Raw genomic sequence first — 20,840 nt, 5'->3', positions numbered from 1 at the left:
AATAGTAATGATGTACTTTGCTGCATGGTAAGAAATGTCAAAGGTATGTTTGAGTCTTTAAGGTACCCTTTTCAAAGATTCTTAATAGCCATTCATGGTATCTATCCAAATGTATAATCGTTACTGATTGTATGATCTGTCATCCTTAGTGCTGTAATGGTTCTTACTTCTATGTAGTGTTCAGGATCTGATTAGTTAATTAATGGTTATGATCACACTGTACGGCAAGATAACCAGTAAATATTTCCATGATGTTGATATAGGTGATACAAACAAAAGTTGTACTCTTGTGGCATCCAACATACTATAACACAGACTTAAATGCTATACAGAATATCATGATGTTTTCAAAACTTTCATGCCTACTTTAATTGCTTAAATGTTTAAGGTAATAATAAACAACTGTTGTAGTTTAAGAGAAATGTAGATAATAAATACCCAAATATTTTTAACTTGCATAAATAGCAAAGTATCGATACAATTAAATGAGCATTATTTCATGATTAATTATTAAAACTTTTTTGTTTGTTGTTAAACACAAAGAGCACAAAGTTACACAATGAGTATTTGTATCAAAATCCAAATACACTGCTAAGTCGCAGAGGACAAGGTAAAATGTACGTAAAACATACTTAAATGTTTTATATTTCTAACTAGTTAGACAGTAACTGATTGAAATCCCCCACTGTTTCTAAAACTTCATACATTTTATTTTTTTTGTTTTGAAAATTAGAAATATCTATAGGTGATAATGATAATTCTCAAAAACATTTTTATTTCTCAATAAATATATACACACATATGGCAATATATATATATTAGTAAACCCTAGACAAACTTACTTATCAACAGTACTCATAACAAAGAAAAATGTAAAACAATGTACTGATATTTTTACACACAAATTGTTTCAATCATGAAACCATTATGTTTATACTTTACTCTTTATCTATTCCTAGCAATATCAGCTTCATAAAGAGTATTATACTTGGTTTACTATCATTCTTATTGATGAAACTTTGTAGAATGGACTGCAACAGGCAGTTTCCATCCATTCTACAAAGTTTCATCATGAATACTCTACCCAAACAATCTATCAAAGAATCATTATTATTGTTTGGTATTCAAAACTTCAGGAATTCTTTGAAAATATCCTAAAGTATTTTTGATCTCTACAACTGTTAGATTGTGTACAATAAGATGGCCATGGTGTTAGTCAAAATTATAAAATTTGTCTAGTTACAGGTTTATTTATCACTAGAATACAGTTTTTGTCTATTTCTGTTTGTTAAAAGATTAAATCTAAAATTTCAAGGTTATTTCAGTAGCTCCAAAGTTTCTATCTTTACAGTTCACTGTTTCATAACAAAGTCAAAGACAGTTTTGGATGATTTGTTTGTTAGTTTGTTTTGAATTTCATGTAAAACTACATGCAGGCTGTCTGCCCTAGCTGGTCCTAATTTAGCAGCTAGTCATCATCACCCAATGCTAACTCGTTGGCTACTCTTTTACCAACAAATGGTGGGATCTATTGTAACATTATAATGCCCCTGCTGAAAGGGCGAGCATGTTTAGTGTGATTGGGATTCGAACTTGCGACCCTCAGATTACAAGTTGAGTGCCCTAATCACCTGGCCATGCTGGGCCTTAGTTTTAGACAAAGGACTTTAAATAAAGGTAGAAACTCAGCTTCGACAGATTAAAAATAGAAAACAGCAACATACTGTAAAACTTATTAGACAGACAACGTACATACTAGTTACTTTACTTGGAGCACCTTCAATATTTGGTTATGCTTCCTTTGGCTCTGAAATAAAACAGAATCTCAATGGTATAGATTTCAACAATGGAATGCTTAACAGACTTATTGGTTAACATAAGGAGATGTTAACACAGAATCTAATTGTCCAGCTCATCTAATCAGTAGGATTTAGCTCCAAAAATTAAACTGCCACCAAAATGTGTCTGAAGTTAATATCATGTTCCGTGAACCAACCAGAAGGAAGAACTATTTCATTATCACCCTAAAAAATGTTGCTACACAGTGAGAAGAACTGTAATGTTAAAGTAAGCTCTGGAGTTTATCCAACCTATCAGGAGGATTAAGCATCCCTATTGTATTAATCATACATACCTCCACCTACAGCATGCATTGGAAGCACCACACTACTTGGATCTCAAACCTCATGATGTTTCTGTCATCATCTTCCTACCCATGCAAAACAGGATAAATTGGGACTCAATTATTGAGAGTCCACTCTCATATCTCATGGGTACCACAACCTCACCTTCCTGTTGAATACTGATACCAATCATACAGAGGTCACTGGTTGCTGTATGATGTCAAGTACAATAACCTACACTAGGTTTTGGTTAATATGACAGAATGTTTGTCAATGTTGAATGGATAGGACACTTGTTCCATTATCAATTTATTGAACTTCATAGAATACTATATATTCCACTATGGCCCTATGTATCCACACTTTACTTAAAAACTTGTGTTTTGGCCAACCAGCCCTAGTACACTGTGGATACACTCATCTTCAAATTGCTTAATAGTAATAATATTTTAGTGATGGATATATTTGATAGATAATCCTTTTTCACTAGAACATAGACAGATTCTTACATCCACAACTGAAATATTGCTGTAGACAAGGTTCCATAGACCTATTTTAACTACATGCAACACACTGTGCTCAATCTAATTTGCAGAGCTTGTTGTTTGAAAAGGCTTATTGATATTGTGGGGCTTCTTATTAAAGTGGCCAGTGTGAGTACATTACAAAGACCTTCCATTCCAAATAATGAAAAAAAACTAGACAACTGCATTCTTCTCTGCAGTAAAAATAATGAATGTTCTAAATGGACTTATTTATTTAGTAATTGAACTTGCAATTATTATGACCACCAGCATATTTTTGTAACTAAAATTGAAACTTTGAAGTATTAATAAAGAGTGTAATGTTCATTGCTATATGTCTAGGACCCTCATGTTAGTTCCTCTTATTAAAATTCTGCCTGACATAGGCTGGTGGTCAGGGCACTTGCAATCTGTGGGATCAAATCCTTATGAACATGATCACTCTTTCAGCCATTAAAGCATTACAATGTAACAGTCAATCCCACTATTTATTGGTAAAATGCAGTCCCAGAGTTGATGATGTTGAGTACCTAACTCTTCTCTAGTGTAAAACTTCAAAATTAGGGATAGCTAAACCAGTTAGCCCTAAAGTATCTTTGCACAAAACTTCAGAATAAAACTAACCACAAATTAATCAAGAAAGTCAAAATTTTTAAACATTTATGACATAGATATACAGGGAACAGGCACACACTGGATCTCTAAAATAAAATACATTTTTTTATCCTTTCTCTAAAACACAACACTTGGGTATTACAAAGAAAATGTAATTTTGGTTAATTTTTATATAATTGTATCTTTCTTTACAGCTTAGCATAAACATAAATCATATCACTTGTATCTCATACTTTGATACTATGTTTTAATATAAATCATGAAACAAAATATTTGTAGGTTGATACACAAGCTTTTCTAAAAACATTTCATATGCTTTGTATTTTTGTACAACTTGAAGTTTGAGATATTTTTAAATTTATTGTAGTTAAAGTAAAAAGCTCAAACAGGGAGCTAGTAATAACTTTATGCTTAAGTTTCTTCCAAAATGTTGCTTAAATAATTTAAAATTATTGTGGTGTAATATTTGTCCAAGTTAATGAAATATAATTTCCTATATACAATCCCAAAAAGTCTTAGTGCCAATACTTCTTTTTTGCCCAAAAGTTTTACAGAATTACTAAAACAGTGTTATTTTCTCTCTAAGAACACGTTATAGGTATTACCATTCTCTATAAAAGCACATAGTTCTGCCAGTTTTTCCCCATTATGAAGGAAAATCTGTGATTCAAAAAATTAAATTCTTGGATCAACAAGTATTTTGTAACTTCAGTTAGTTCACTGATAGTGAACTTGCACACTAACTCATTTTGCATATATATGTATCAGCATTTTCAAATACTAATTATTTTATTTGTTTATATTTTCATTACTCAGTGGAAACCCGTTTTACTTTAACAATAACTAGTAAACCTTTTTTCATAACTGTTTTTGTCCAGTTCAGTGTTGTTCCATGTTTGTTTCAGATATTTACATAATTCATCCTTAGATTTAAAAGTTCTTCCCTTCATTACAGAATATAGTTCATCCTACAAATGTTCAACAGAACTGAGACCTGGTGGCTGTGGAGACCACTTTGTTATCCAGTTCACTTCCTTTTCCACCAAAGAAACAGATTAAATTTGGATTCATATGCCCAAATAATTTTGGTAAAAAAAGCTTTTGGCATTTGGAAGTATTTTTTTATAATGCTAATTTTTTTTCTTCTTGACATCGTTAATGAAGGCCTTGTTTTTTAGCAATCTGACCATCAAATCCTTCTTCTTTTAGTCTATTGCTTACTCTCTAATATTTTAATGCCATAATATTCAACTAGTTCCCATACAATATCTGAAGCACCCATGTCTTTCTTCTGGCCTTGATAAAAATGGCACATTCTTGTCACTTTATGATGATTCTTTTTCCTCCCACTGTTATTCAAATTGATCACATTATAAGTTCAATTGTACTTCAGTAGCACGGATTGTATTTTCTATTTTTGTAATTTCAGAATTTTTCTCGTTTCTGTTTAATTGTTTACCTTAAATGGATATGGTTACTACTTGCACACGTACAGCATAAAGTATTTTCCTCTCTTTTACAACTTGGAAGTAAAATAACTAACTGCTTTGAAAACTGTGACTGTTATATTTACTCAAATTCCCAAGAAAATACAGTGGGGGATGAGGGAAAAAACAGTTCACATTTCACACCAACAATATCTCGATTTCTGGTTGTAAATCTTGTATTTGAGGCTTCAACTTTGATCCTTCATTGACAGTAACTAAACAAGTTATAACTGGTTGAGATACACCATTAGCTCATCCAAGAGCTGAAGAAAAACATAAAAATTGTAACAAATGTTTTAGTTGATCTACTTATACATAATAAATTAATGTCTAAATAGAATGTATAAAAGTTATTATGTAAACATTTAGTTTTTCTAACAGTCTTTCTTGATAAAAAAAAATATAGGAAGTTGTCACAATACAAACATCTACTTAAAACATAAATCTATGATCCAACTTTAAAAAAATAAAAATAACAACAATCTCATTTTCACCTTAAATAAAATGATGCAAACAGGCAAGGTAAAATTTGCCTCCAGGTAAGACAGTGTTATTTTTCAAATAGAGTTGGCCTATGGAGTGAGTTGCCTTTGGATGTTGTATAGGTAGTAAATCTGAGTGAGTTTAAAAGAAAGCTTGATATATATGTATATACACACATGAATGATAAGGGCTAGCTTTAAATTTTTTTAATAGTTTTAGTGTGAGAATGTGATAACCAAGATGGACCAACAGGTCCCTCGTTGTCCCTAAACATTATGGTACATTATATTAAAACAATTTATGGCATGAAGATCAACAAGTCACAAGCAATGTATAATCATGTAGGAATGGAATATATCAAAACTACACTTTGGCATTGCCTGGCATTTTATAGGTTACATGATCCCACTGAAAATTGATAATTTACTTTTAGGAAGGGTAAGTATCAGTTCTTTTTGTTGCAAAATATTCACACTTTCAGGTCATAAAGATCTGATAGCTTCATAATGAAGTCTTCAGCAATGAAAGCTATGCTGCAAAGTCACTGTCAAGATGAACAATTATTAGATAAAACATAACCGAGTGTGGCAACATGGACCATAATAAAATGGCGAGTCCAAAATCGTTTCAGTATAATATACTGAACCTCTCTATCACAAATACCAAAACAATAAATTATACCTTATCTTCACACAATAGTGACAAATGTAGTAAAATTTGAAGTGGCTCAGCATCTTCAGTCATAACGATCTCTGCCAAACCTCAATTCAATATCTTGGTGGCTGTAAAGATGTGAATATCAAAAGTATCTATAATTTCTCTGAAAACCTTGTACAAGAGCAAGTTAATAATATGTTTAAGGAGAAAAAGTACGCTATACAACGTATCTCAATATTAGTCTCACTGAACCATAGTTTACTGTTTTGACATGCAAATATAGATATGTAAATAAATAAAGTGTTCTATTTTTCTTGCTGCTGAGTTTATTAAAATGCTAAATTAAAAAGCAATCAAATCCTGAATGCTTGCAGCATTTCCTTGCTTAAAATTATGAATTTATAATTTAAAACCTTGGAAAGCTCACTTCCAACTGAACTAGTTTGTTTTCCATAAAATGCTATTCCTCAGCTTTAAAAATGGCTATTGATATTAATATAAGTATTATTTTAGAAGCTTGCACACAAATTGTGTAAACCTTTTTACATTCATTATTGGAGCATGATAGAGATATATATCCTAAATATTATAATATTTAATATTGTCTTCATTACAAGTACATGCTTTTGGGGAATAATTCTTGCTGTTTACTATTAAATTGGCCCGGCATGGCCAAGCGTGTTAAGGTGTGCGACTTGTAACCTGAGGATCCCGGGTTTGCATCCCCGTCGCGCCAAAGATGCTCGCCCTTTCAGCCGTGGGGGTGTTATAATGTGACGGTCAATCCCACTATTCGTTGGTAAAAGAGTAGCCCAAGAATTGGCGGTGGGTGGTGATGACTAGCTGCCTTCCCTCTAGTTTTACACTGCTAAATTAGGGACAGCTAGCACAGATAGCCCTCGAGTAGCTTTGTGCGAAATTCAAAAACAAACAAACTACTATTAAATTACCTCAAAGAGAAAGGTTTTGTTTTATGTTCTTTTTTATACAGAACACCTTCTACATTTAAAATTTCACTGGATGTTTTTTTCTAAAAACTAAATCAAGTCTAATATGACATTTGACCATCAAGAAGACTTGAAAGGCAACAAACCTTAGCAGTCTGTGAAACATAAAACAGTTTTCACATACACATAGATTTTAGAGTAATGTTTTAATAAAAATCTTTATGAAAGTGTTAAGTAATAAAAATGTGTACCAAATAAATGAAGCACTGTTTTAATACACAGTAAAATACCTTGTGATAAATGATTAAGAGTAACAGTCTGGGGAAAACCTTATAATAACATTGCACTATCAAGTCAAGTCAAACTAAAAAGATTCGTTTTGCATACCTTTTTTAAAAAGTTAATTTAAGGCTAGACATTTTTTTTAACATTCACTGAAACAAAAACATATATGGTATAAAATAAGATGTTTTATTACTTAAAATTATCATAATGACTTATTTTTTCACTATACATAACCAACACAGGCATTGCTCTCCTCAGTGATGAAACAGTATGCAAGGTTTAATTAAACATAGGGATTAAAACAAATTAGAAACTAGTTTGTTCTGAAACCTATTGTGAATAGTTACCAATATTCAGTTTTTTTGCAATATCACAAACCCCTTTCACTTTATTGTTAAACAACTGTACCAGAATTATTATGTTCAAATGTAATTCTAATGTACTACATACAAAATATATGCTAATTATTGCAGTGAGCAGATAAAAAAAAAAAACACTTTGGCACTTAGGTGCCTCAAATTTTAATGAGTTAAATACTTGAATGTCAAAAACTATATATACATATACCTCAGCAATGAAAAATGAAATTGAAAAGATAATCACACAAACATTTTTAATTATATATTTGAAAATATCTTTTAACCCAAAAGATGATCTTTTACTTAAATTATTCACTACACGTGTCTTTATCTATACCATTAATTTTCAGTTTTACCTTCATTAGCTCCTTTCTTTAGCTGTTTATAATTGGATGCTTATTGAACTATATTTAAACTTTTGTTGTTGGAAATGCATCAGCAAGAAGACAGACTTTAGGGTTCACTTCTTCAGCCTTCAAGGAAAAAATATTAGATACAAAATTAGTAAATATCAATATAAAAGCAGCAAAGTGTACTAATCAAATGGATACAAGCACAAAATATATATCTTTGAACTTCAGAGAGCAAAGAACAGATGATCATTTAACCCATCAAAACTAAATGTATTCATTAAAATCTAGTTAATCATATATTTTTTTAAAGAGAATGAAAAACCTAAACAAGAAGTAGCAAAGTTATAAGTAAATACTTGACTTCAATCAACTTACTGGGCCTAAACCCTTCTAGATGACATATTATTCTGCATCTTTACTTAACGTTTACTAATCAAATTTACATATGCTCTATCCTAGAATATTTTAAGAAATTTAAGAACACACACAACATCATTAGATAAAATATTCTAAGTATTTGCATTTGTAACAGAGAAACAATTTGTCTAATAGTAAAAAATGGATCAGGGTTCTTATAAGATAAAACATACTTTCCTAATATCATCAAGAACTACCCTAATAATATTCAGTGTATATTTATAACCTTTTCAGTCTACCAATAAAAGAACTTGCTATAGGCCACAAGCACGTGATCCAGCTTCTAACAGTTTCAACAAATCAAATCAAGCGAGTTCAAGTTTTCTCAATTATACAGAAACAATTCTCAGAGAATTATCTTTTTCTTTATGAATAAAATGTCATAAAACAGATTATATCTATTATTGTACCTCTACAATATAGCATGTTGATATTCTTTGTGTTTACCTAGGAGAAAAAATCTGCAAACATATTCATATTATCGAAAATGAGGCCTCACTAAAGTCTTACATAAGGTTACAATTATCTTTTCAATTTTAAAGTTTCTTTAAGTGCATATCAGTACTGCACAATTTTCTTATATAATCACTCACATGATGATGCATGCATATATATATAATACAATATACGTGCACTGGTACCCACGTGTACACATTCGCACATTGTTATATATTTTAACTCTTCTCGGACGAGTCTCCGATTTAATATATTACGTATAGTAGGTACTAAGATTTCAAATAGCCGAAAAATTTATTTTTAATTTAGAAGTGATTTAAAGGTTCATATGTATCAAAGTTATTATATTTGCCAACAAGAGTGATACACACAATTTTCTTTGTTTAGACAAATATATTTTAATATACAAACAATATAATTTACAATAATGGTTATTACAAATAGTTATTATGAATGATTGTTTATATATAAGAGCTTTACAAATTATGCTGAGTCTTCTATCTGGTCTAGAACAGTGTCTATTATTGTTGATACACCTGTACAGCTCAACTGACGGCTACCTAGCTTGGAGATTCGTAAGCTTTCGCCGACGACAATATCTAATGTCCTCGTAGTGGTATTAACGTCTGAAGTTAATTCAATGGAGTTAAAAGTTTTCAGATATATTAGTGAATATATATATTTTTCAGACGTTTGTTTGTTTGTTTTTAATTTAGTAGTGTAAGACTAGAGGGAAGGCAGCTAGTCATCACCACCCACCGCCAACTCTTGAGCTACTCTTTTACCAACGAGTAGTAACATTATAACGCCCCAACGGCTGAAAGGGCGAGCATGTTTGGCGCGACCGGGATGCGAACCCGGGCCCATTTTTTTTCAGATGTATTAGTGAATATATATTTTTTTTCAGATATATTAGTGAATTTACAAATTCATATGCACAAAAATTTTACAATTTTATTTATTTCATTTTCGCATTGTAAGCATGTATAATGAAATATGCACATATAACTTCTTTTTTTTTCAAATTTTTATGAGTTCAAACAAGGTTAGGGCCTCCACATGTCTAAATCCAGCCCTGAGCATAGACATGCATATTCGGCTCCCTGAACTTTGTTATCGAACTGAATCGAACGCCGGATTTTAAAAGTCGCAAGTCGGTAAACTTAGTGCTGATTCACTGGGGAACTAATACAAAAGTAGTACGATATACGAGTAATAACATTAAATAATTATTTAATATTTACTGATAACCATGACCGTAAATATAATGTGCAAGATTGAGTGTGCAAGGGCAATATTACTTTAACTGTGTAGAGTTTCTGATGAGTCATCATTAGAATAAAGTTAAACTAAAGAAATGCGCTCAGCCACTCATAAGTAGATAAAAACTTTCGTTCAGAAGCCTTTGTAAATATAGTAACAACGTATTCTATATGGATTATTTGCCTTTAAACGCTGCCTAAAGGCTAAATAATTAAATACCAAACACTATAAAACTTATCAAACATCAAATACAATTGTATTTATTTTATATAAAAAATAAAACTGGATGATGTTTTTTTCAATAAATGTGGCACATAATTAAGTTTTTAAATATGATTTCAGCGACATTTGCATGTTTAGCTGACTTCTTATAATCAAGTATAATACTTAGTCTTTAGAAATGGAGAAAAGCTTTGACTATGGACAGTTCAGTACATTATATTAAAACTATTTTTATCATCCATATCAGCAAAACACGTAACAAGCACGACCGATCATGCATCAGAACCACGTTTTAACATTGCTTGGTATTTCAATACTGGTAGTGGATTGCCACAATGTTTTGATCAATTTTGGGAAGAGGATCTAAATACTAAATGTGCGTTCAAATCAGGGATTTACTGCTTCTAAGACTGGAATGTCATCTTTACTTCATGCAATTACAAAACAAAGGAATATGGATCAAGTTGGGGCAGAAAGACCATTAAGAAAGTAACTTGCAAGTTGCAAAGTGCAGCATCTTATAACAGGTAAAAATTAACGATGACAAAGGTCAGTGATTGTTGTTGTTTTATAATTTCACACAAAGATACTCGAGAGCTATCTGTGCTAACCGTCCCTAATTTAGCAGTGTAAGACTAGAGGGAAGGCAGCTAGTCATCACCACCCACCGCCAACTCTTGGGCTACTGTTTTACCAACGAATAGTGGGATTGACCGTCACATTATAACGCTTCAACGGCTGAAAGGGCGAGCATGTTTGGCGCGACGGGGATGCGAACTCGCGACCTTCAGATTACAAGTCGCATGCCTTAACATGCTTGGCCATGCCGGGCCCTAAAGGTCAGTGACAAAAAACATCCATGTGATTTAGGAAAGACAACAGCAACTGCTTGACCCAGGCAACAGTACGCAATATATTTAAAAAGGCTCTTCGTCTGGAAAAACAACAACAACCATGCAACGCGTACACAAGTTGCAACTATGACATACGCATTTTACTAGCTTGAGAAAGAAATGGATATTCCTGTTATTCCATATGAAGACATATCGGTCAAGTCACGAGATTGTTGTTTGACTGGATTTTCGAAATGGGAGCTGGTAAACTATCATATTTTTACACTGCCTAGCTTATGGAAGTAATCAAAGAGGAGTGAAGTGCTTTGAACATTATATCTTTACTACGAAGCCTTTTGTAATAGAACCTACGCTGCGGGGCTATTTTTGTCTTTTTGTTGTTGATTGTGTATAACTGAGCGCTTGTTTTGCGTAATTTCTTTCTGGTACTCTAATATAATAATGAATTAATTATGATGGCGCTTATTTTATTCTGTAGTTGTTCTTAACAACCTGTTTGTCCTGCTAGAACCACATATACTTCAATTTCTGTGTAGCTGCCGCACGACGAAAGTGCTTCCACAGCAATCAGAAGAGACTTGCCACTCGCCAGAGCTTGATAGAGTTAAGATACACCACCGAAGAATGAAAAGAGTCTAGCTGTGTGGTTGGAGGATAGAGTGTTACCTGACATGATGACATGGACGGTAACGATGTGGTAAGGCGCCCAAATTGTTTTGTGTGCAAGTTTTATTATCGTAGATATTGTCTATACTGGTTATAAGTGTATACGTTGTCATAAGTACTGTCCATAGATGAAGTTGATGTGATGTTTTGCTGTATATTTGTTCATGTAGGTATTGTTGCTGTATAATTTAGCAATTTAAGTGTTATTACTGTGCCTGATATCAATGTAGATATTGTTACTGTTAATGTTACAAACATAGATATTGGTTATTGTTCGTGTTTTGTTAAAAGTTTTGCTAGTGTAGATGTTGTCATGGTAGGTACTGCTAGTGCAGATGTTATAATGGTAGGTATTGCTAGTGCAGATGTTATCATTGTACGTGTCTCATTATACAAATTACTATAGTAGACTAATTCTTGAATATATTTTCCGTTTTGATGTGGTTACTGTATATTTTATCATTGTAGATGTTTCGTCACTATGAATGTTCACACCATGGGTCTTGTTGCCACATTCAGTAATGATGTTTTCGATATCGTCATTACAAAATTTTAAAATAATTACAGACACACAAAGGTGATACGCATACAGAAATTATAATCAATGAGCAATTGTAGCTAACTCGTTAGCTTTTCACTAGCACAATGCATTATTACATAAAATTCAAAATAAAAGCAAGTATGTTGTACAATGTACTGATGTTTTGTGTTTGCTTTCAACAGAATAATACACCCTTGTTTCGATGCTACCATAAATTTATAAATGTGTCATGACTACGAAATATGTTTCAAATGTCATTTAATATTCCTAACAGCTCAGCCAAAAGTTTGGTTGTACTTTGACCTATTCAGTTTCATATAAGCTCATACATCCTTAAAAAACGTTCATCTCAACACTTTTTGCAGGCCAAGTTATGGTTGCAAGTGTATCATTGGCCTGTTGTTCATTCCAAGTATCGTTTATTTACATTTGCTTCATGTTTGAAATCACTGTCTTGCTATAAGATGAATCCATGTCCAACAGATCTTGTTTATGAAGAAATGACGTAGTGGATCAGAACCTACTTGTACATGTCAGAGTTCCATAAATTTTGTGTAGACCTTCAGTACTACTGGCCCGAACACAGCCTACACTTGTATAAGTACTCCAGCATGCTTTGCTGTAAATATTATACAATGGCCATGATACAGTTCCCTTCTCTGTCATCGAACACACTACTGTTAATTATTGCCAGATAATTAGAACTTGAGTTCTTCTGTAAATATAACACCTTCTTGCTTTTTTCTTTGCATTATTTGAAGTTTGTTTACCATTTCGAACGATGTGTTTGGTTATATCTCCAAAGCAAAGGCTTTTAAATGGTTACAGATCGATTGAGTCCACGTAATGATGCATCTTACCGTTCTAGAAATAACATTCACATTTGTACTAACAGTTAGGTTGTTAGCGAGTTCTATACTGAATAGATAAAAGGCAGAAACTGAGCTGCTTTGCATCACATTTGAAGGGCTTGAGAGTTTACCTCGACCGCTTTTATTATCAACAATACGAGTTTCACGCGTCCACTTTAGTGTTTCTAGAACACTGAAACATGAAAGTTCATCCTCTAAACGTTTATCAATCCTATCATGAGAGCCATGAATACATTCACTATACACATGGGAATAATGCGTTAATAAACATTATGCTGGTGTGACTCTGTCTAATTGATTAGATGAAAGCCAATCATAGTGTAAACTATTAGTACGTGACAATATTCTGGTTCTGTTATTTTGCAAACATTTTTGCCTGTAATATCGATTTTCAGCGCTTTTATGATTATTATGAGCATCGTATATATGTAAAATATTATTACTGAACAATCAAGTAAAATAAAGCAAAATGTACCCAAGGTTTTGTAAGTGACTGAGAAATAGGACCCGCATTGCGGTGGGGATTCACCGTTATTCAGTCTTACATGAAATGCAGTTAAATAATAAAATAATCAACGGAATATATATATTGTCGAAGTCACCGATAATGTTATAAGATAATGTCTCTGGGAATGTTACAACATTCCCGTCACACCAAACATGCTCGTCCTTTCAGCCGTGATGGCGTTATGCTGTTATGGTCAAACCTACTATTCGTTGGTAAAAGAGTAGCTCAAGAGTTGGCGGTGAGTGATGATGACTAGCTGCCTTCCCTCTAGTCTTACACTCCTAAAAAACGAACAAACAAACAATACGATAAGAAACAAATAAAGTGTAGCTAATGTTACATTGATTTTCAAACTTTCATCTTAAAAACTGTCACAGATTTACTGTACATTTTTTTTTTGACGAGACTAAAGTCTGTGCCGTAATCATTTGTTAGAAAGACAAACAAACTGAGAGCACTGAACTCCTTACTCGTGGATGAAATTACGTTGGAGTGACAACTAAATGGGCCACAGACGTACCTGAACTTTCACAGTTTCAACGCATTAATTTCCGTGACATTTTACACACCCAATTCCTATTAAGACGTCTAATGTGCAGTTGTCTCAGGGTATGTTCTTGTATAATTATCTGATAAGTGATAACTGAACTGAACTATTTTAAGCATCTGACATTTATTTAAGACCGCTACGTCATAAGTGTGTTCCAGATGCTAAAATGACCCAGATTACTATTTACTGATTTTATATCATACAAAAGTCGTACTTTATGATTAGATTCTTTTCCAGATATATTGATAAACAAATTTAAATCACTAATCAACGCTACAAACGTTATAAAAATGTTTTTAGTTTTTTTTCTGAGACTGATGTATTTTCAAAGTACGATATCCCGTTGAATAAGCCTGATGTGGTTTATATAATTTCGTCCAAAGGTAAAATACAGAGTTATTTGTTTCCCTATGTTACAATCTCCATTATTTTATGCAAAAACTTCAAGTTGTTCGTTTTTATTTTACACATTATTATTATTTATCTGTTTGTCACACTCCAAACGAGTTTAGGTTTGGTATCGTTACGTTAAGTGATGTCAAACTTTTTAAATGAGTTAACTTAAGGCTATTTAGATGAAAATTTACCATTTTACTTAAATTATACGTTACATGGTACGTCCAATAATTACTTCTTAATGATTTATTGTTCTATGTTTTACAGTACAGACAACTGAATATACGGAAGACTCAGCAGAAAGACTGATGTGGCTTTACTATAATAAAAACACAAACACAACTGAATATAAATAAACTTTCCAAACGCGATTTTTTATTTTCAGGAACTTATTTAATAACGTTTTTTTCATTGGTATAGTATGTATGATTAACAATTAATGTTCTCATTAAATAAGTTTCCTTATTTTTATTATTGTTTCAATCAAAAGCTGTAAACAGATCTGAAACCGATGTGAATATTTAATGTACTTTACTATCTTGTTTCCGTGTAATTGGTACGTGCTTCGTATGGAATGTTCTATTCTTCTTTTAAGGATAGTTACACTATCTTTATTGATTATAATATCTGTAATATAATTAATTTATAGTGTCTACAAGTTACGTTGTCTCGAATATATCGCTAGATTTATTATCAAATTCTGATCCTTATTGGTTCATGCGATCAAAAGCTAGCAAATTTAATAATACTGTTTGACTTTTAACAATTTTGATGAATCCCATTAAATTGAACAACAACATGTCATACTGTTTTCCTAAGTCGCATTAAAACTGTAACCATGCAGGAAATATGGAAGTGTTACTGTAAAGTAAAGACAAAAAAACCCTTTTCTACAACTTTGTTTCAGTTCATTATTGAAAAGGAAACGATGAAAATATGTTAATAGATGTATTTTACGTTTGGACTGGAATTGACAAAAAAAGGAGAAATCTGTAAACTTAAATTTCTTTTGTAAATGTTCTGAAACCATGATTTCATTTGATAAATAAATATTTCATTTCAAAGATTTTCTGGAACATAGTGCTGTCTAGTGTGACTCAAACAGTATAAAAAAAAAAGCAAAAAGTTTATTTTTGTTCATGTACCCGTGTGCTAAGTAGATTTTGATTTAAGATTATGATAAAATCCCATCTAATAACGATTTCTGACTGTAGTTGATAGTAAAGAGTGAATATAATTAGTCTTACCGCCATTTCTTTCATTTCTTAAAATAAAAATAGATGGCCAGATGTCATGGTATCTCCTAAAAAAATGTATTATCAAAAAAATCTTCGACTGTCACCAAGCCAACTTCATATCCCGTAAACTCACTTTCACATTTAATGTTGCTATAAATAGACATTTTTATTAATACATGTTAATAAATACCACGAAATAAGAAATTTATAAGATCACAACCATTTTATTCACGACAGAGCTTTACGAATACGTTTTCTTCTCTAAACAGTGTTAATAGCTTATTTATAGTAACATCATGGAATGTAGACTGCCAGATTCTTGTCATTAATACTATGAAATTGTCATAACTCTATCAAACATTACTATCTATGCTAAATACTTAATATGACATTTCCTGATGCTAAACTTTGTTGATTAGGATAATTTTCTAAAATATACTAAAACTGTTCAGAAAAGTTTATAATGAATAATCATTAACAACCGTCCACTCCTGTGATTATTTTGAAAACTTGATCTGGAAACAGCTAATCTTGTTTGCTTGGCCAAACAGATATTTTTGTATCATATGGGTTTCTTGCTCTAAATCAGCTGTCATTAATCCCAATGACGAAAGACTAATAACGGTCCACTTTTATTCGTAGGTGAAGCTGTATATAAAGTATGGAAGACCGATATCTCACGTGACGTTTTACGTAGGCATGTGCAAACATTTTCGTCAAGTTTAAGTGCTTTTAATGGATTAACTTCGCATATATAACTTATATTTACATCAACATAGTTTCGTAAATACAGGTTAAAAAGATTAATTATATATAGTTGTGTTATATTATGGTAGTAAGGGTAGGTGTAATATCATTAAGGTGTTTTTTATATAATAACATAATTCTTCTGTTGGTGTCTTGATTATTTCTTCTATCTCTTCGTATTGACGTGGGCCCGGCATGGCCAAGCGCGTAAGGCGTGCGACTCCTAATCCGAGGGTCGCGGGTTCGCGCCCGCGTCGCGCTAAACATGCTCGCCCTCCCAGCCGTGGGGGCGTATAATGTGACGGTCAATCCCACTATTCGTTGGTAAAAGAGTAGCCCAAGAGTTGGCGGTGGGTGGTGATGACTAGCTGCCTTCCCTCTAGTCTTACACTGCAAAATTAGGGACGGCTAGCACAGATAGCCCTCGAGTAGCTTTGTGCAAAAAACAAACTTATTGACGTATAGTTACATATTTTGAATCTATTCTGAGGAAAAATTAGTGTTACACTTATTATAAGAATATCCGGGTTAATATCATGTATTAAGTCATGTACACGTGTTTCTTGGAAGCAAGTACTCCTTGGATATTGATGATTAGAACTCTGTAATTAAAATTTTAGCATGTATCCTGTGATTTGTTGTGGAATATGTGATATTATGTGTTTTTTAGCTATGTCTATGAATAGGTCTGTGCTATATTTCGATTGGGTTGGTTTTGTAAATTTTGTAATGAACTCTGTAATAATATTTTTAATTAAGTTTACTATTAGACTTGTTTCATCGTTTGTGTTTTCTTTTACTGTAAGATTGTTATTTTCTTGGTTGATTGTTGTATCTGTGATTTTGTTAAGTTCTTGTAAACTGCTCATTGTTTTGGTTGAAGTTTGTTGTTTCTTTATTGGTGGTTTTGCTTGTGTAGTGTTTTCTTTCAACATTTGTGCATATGTAAATGGACCTGTAGTTGTGTGTGTTTGTTGTGTTAGGTGTGATATCTTGTGTTGGTTTTATTGTTTTTATATCATAAATGCGTTGTTTTATCTTTTTATTTGTCACATCCTTTGTAATTTACTGTTTGTGTTTCCCCAGAGTTACAGCATTTTGGTGTAGCTTGTTCTTTTTTACATGCAGATATGTGGTGTTCACCGCCACATCCGCAACACCTCGGTGTTGCTAGACATGCTGCTGAAACGTGTTCATACCGTTGGCAATTATAACACTGTGTAATTTCTACTGCTGGTGTTTTTAGCTGTTCAACTTGGAATTTTTGGTACCACAAAATGATACCATTGTTTATCAATTCCAAGATGTTGTAATGTTGTTCCTTGTAAACTCTTTCTAAATTTGTTGGTTTCTTAGAGACCTTGGAGATAATTCTTCCCACTATAGGGGTATGGTATATTTAGTTTATGTAATGCTTGCTCAATATCCTGTTTTGTTATGGAGTGGTACACCCTACGGATTATTATTGCCTTAGGCTGTGGATTAGTTCCTGGTAAATATATATTCATGTTCCCAGGTGCGAAGGCGTCCTTGGGCCAGTCTTTAAGTAGATTATTTACGTCAGCAGCTCCTTGACCTCGAGGCCCGGCATGGCCAAGTGCGTTAAAGCGTGTGCTTCGTAATCCGAGGGTCGCGGGTTCGCGCCGAACATGCTCGCCCTCCCAGCCGTGGGGACGTTATAAGGTTTCGGACAATCCCACTTTTCGTTGGTAAAAGAGTAGCCCAAGAGTTGGCGGTGGGTGGTGATGACTAGCTGCTTTCCCTCTAGTCTTACACTGCTAAATTAGGGACGGGTAGGCGCAGATAGCCCTCGATTGGCTATGCGCGAAATTCAAAAACAAGCAGTTGAGATGTTAAATCTGATAGTTCCAGTAAGACATGACTAAAAACACATCTTTTGCTATCAAAAGCATTATTTAATAAAACAAGACGAAAACCTAAATAACCAAGGGCACTTCAAAATCTGTTAAGCAGAATTTGAGTAAATTAATCTACTAGACAATTTTTGTGTCGTTTTTCAACCTATATTTTCTTACACTACTAATACCAGCGGTAGGGAGTGGGTATATTTTATTCAATTTTATTATTGTTCAGGATTCCTATCAACCTACCTTCAATTAAAATTATTCTAGGCAGGATTACACTAAATTAATCTATGATACTTTTGGTACGATCGAGTATATCAATCAAAATTAGCTCTCAAATCGATCAAGAGGTGATGAAGATATGAGTTAGAAGTTCGTATTTAAAATATTAATAAAATAATAATAACTTTGAGCCGTTTTATAAGCCGCTGTGCTGCAGCTGAAAAAACATATCATATGCATATTTTAAAATAAACTTGCCACTTTGTTTTTCATTTAGTTTTGTTTAAAGTGCACATTAAAGAATAGTATTAGAACAAATGAACTACGTTATATGTGTATTTCAACTATAAATTCGTAATACTTTAAACAACTGGAATATAAAATCACGTCAATAATAACACATCTAACTCTAACTGTTTACAATAAATTGTATAGAATACACGTGCAGTGGGGTCTATTCGAGATGTTTATCTACATTTAGAACAGATTTTCTGGTTTAGTTGTGACATTTTTGACTGGAAACGTATTGACCTTTTTTTTTTTTTTTTTTACTTAAGAGCTACATAGTGTGTAACTTGTTGTTAATCTATCCACATTCACTTGTTAAAACGCGCTGTGCAGAAATCTGTACAAACTGGCTTGTGATAATATACATACTTAGAAGGCTCGGCATGGCCAGGTGGGTTGAAGCGTTCGACTCGTAATCTAAAGGTCGCAGGTTGAATTATGGTCGCACCAAACATGCTCGCACTTTCGGCCGTGATGGCATTATAATTTTCGGTCAACCTCATTATTCGCTAGTAAAAGAATCGCCCAAGAGTTGGCGGTGGGTGGTGATGACTGCCTGCCGTCTCTCCAGTCTTAAATGGCCTAGCGCGTTAAGGCGTGCGCTTCGTAATCTGAGGGTCGCGGGTTCGCGCCCGAGTCGCGCCAAACATGCTCGCCCTCCCAGCCGTGGGACGTTATAATGTGACGGTCAATCCCACTTTTCGTTGGTAAAAGAGTAGCCCAAGAGTTGACGGTGGGTGGTGATGACTAGCTGCCTTCCCTCTAGTCTTACACTGCTAAATTAGGGACGGCTAGCACAGATAGCCCTCGAGTAGCTTTGTGCGAAATTCCAAATTCCTTCCTTCCAGTCTTAAACTGCAAAATTAGGGGCAGCTAGCGCAGATAGTCCTCATGTAGCTTTGTGCGAAATTCAAAAACAAACAAACTTGCTTTGAACCTGAACTGAAAAGGTTTCAGAAAATGGATAAGAAAGGTTTTTTTATTTTATATTCTTGCTTGTCAAAATTTGTTAATTTAAATTTCTATTTGTGAAAAGTATAAACTTTGCCTTTGGACATCAGAAATATAATTTAAATAAATAAGCATGTAGTATAGTACATGACAAACAAAATTTGATATTTAGGAATTTGTTTTAATATTTATTTTTAAATTAATTAATTATTGTGTACTATTACATTTGAATTACATGCTACCACATATATTCATAAAATAATGGTTCAATAAAATTTTGAATGTAAATCTACAAATGTGATAACACTTTCTGACCCCTACACATAGTAACAGGATTAAGAAGGTGTTGAATGAAACAAATACAATTACTAGTATAAAATGATAAATAACATTCAAGCCACCAGAGGCAATACTTAAAGATTATATATGCTATTGCACTGTTGTAACATGGATTGTGAAAGCACTGTCTTCATATACTGTATGGTTTATGGAAAACATGCATGAAAGAGTGGTGTGCTTTGGACATGAAAGCTTTCTAATTGCATCTTTTGCAAGGGCAACAATGCTGCAGACAAACAAAACTTGGTTTTGGTAAATACCAGCAAAATCATGTCAACAATAAAGGATGCATAATAGCAGTAACTTGGTTGTTCAACATCATAATACTCTTGTATTAATGCACCACATATAGGTGTGTGAATTTCTACACATTACATGTGGCATTTAGAGCATAATGAAAGCTAATCACTAAGATGTTACTGACTAGTCATAGCATATCATTAGTTGAAATATATCATGCAGACTCTTGCCTAAGTGTCACACAAAGAGGGATATCTATGAATGGGTTAACATTCAAAGAGTCATATCCATAGTTTCATGAAATAGTTGTATTGTACTTTATACTTCCTTCTATATGTGAAACTTTATTGTTGTAAGATGTAGAAGCTACTT

The 20,840-nt window shown here is 32.9% G+C and overlaps 2 long non-coding RNA genes across 17 annotated transcripts in view; one reads left to right on the top strand and one right to left on the bottom strand.

Annotated features, from left to right (window-relative positions):
* LOC143225874 (uncharacterized) overlaps nt 1-20,840 on the top strand; it is a 36,234-nt gene that overhangs the window by 3,860 nt on the left and 11,534 nt on the right. For 4 of the 10 annotated variants that reach the window (XR_013014131.1, XR_013014135.1, XR_013014136.1 and 1 more), the window contains 2 exons: nt 4,218-4,350; nt 11,582-11,742. This is a non-coding gene — a long non-coding RNA (uncharacterized LOC143225874). Of the gene's footprint in view, nt 1-4,217; nt 4,351-11,523; nt 11,743-14,067; nt 14,242-20,840 lie in introns of all 10 variants that reach the window. The other 6 variants (XR_013014141.1, XR_013014133.1, XR_013014132.1 and 3 more) reach the window with 6 other exon arrangements.
* On the bottom strand, nt 756-8,971 carry LOC143225875 (uncharacterized). Of its 7 annotated transcripts, none has more exons than XR_013014144.1 (4): nt 8,844-8,971; nt 7,837-7,953; nt 5,914-6,014; nt 756-5,012 (listed from the first exon to the last, which is right to left on the bottom strand). It is a non-coding gene; the product is annotated as an uncharacterized LOC143225875 (long non-coding RNA). The 7 variants fall into 7 exon arrangements; XR_013014149.1 differs by lacking the exon at nt 8,844-8,971 and adding an exon at nt 8,424-8,521 and having other exon boundaries at nt 5,244-6,014; XR_013014143.1 differs by lacking the exon at nt 8,844-8,971 and adding an exon at nt 8,424-8,521.

This window comes from Tachypleus tridentatus, chromosome 9 (assembly GCF_004210375.1).
Source record: "Tachypleus tridentatus isolate NWPU-2018 chromosome 9, ASM421037v1, whole genome shotgun sequence".
Classification (NCBI taxonomy): domain Eukaryota; kingdom Metazoa; phylum Arthropoda; class Merostomata; order Xiphosura; family Limulidae; genus Tachypleus; species Tachypleus tridentatus.
The sequence above is the reverse complement of the archived record's forward strand: the minus strand, read 5'-3'. Positions and strand labels throughout refer to the sequence as shown.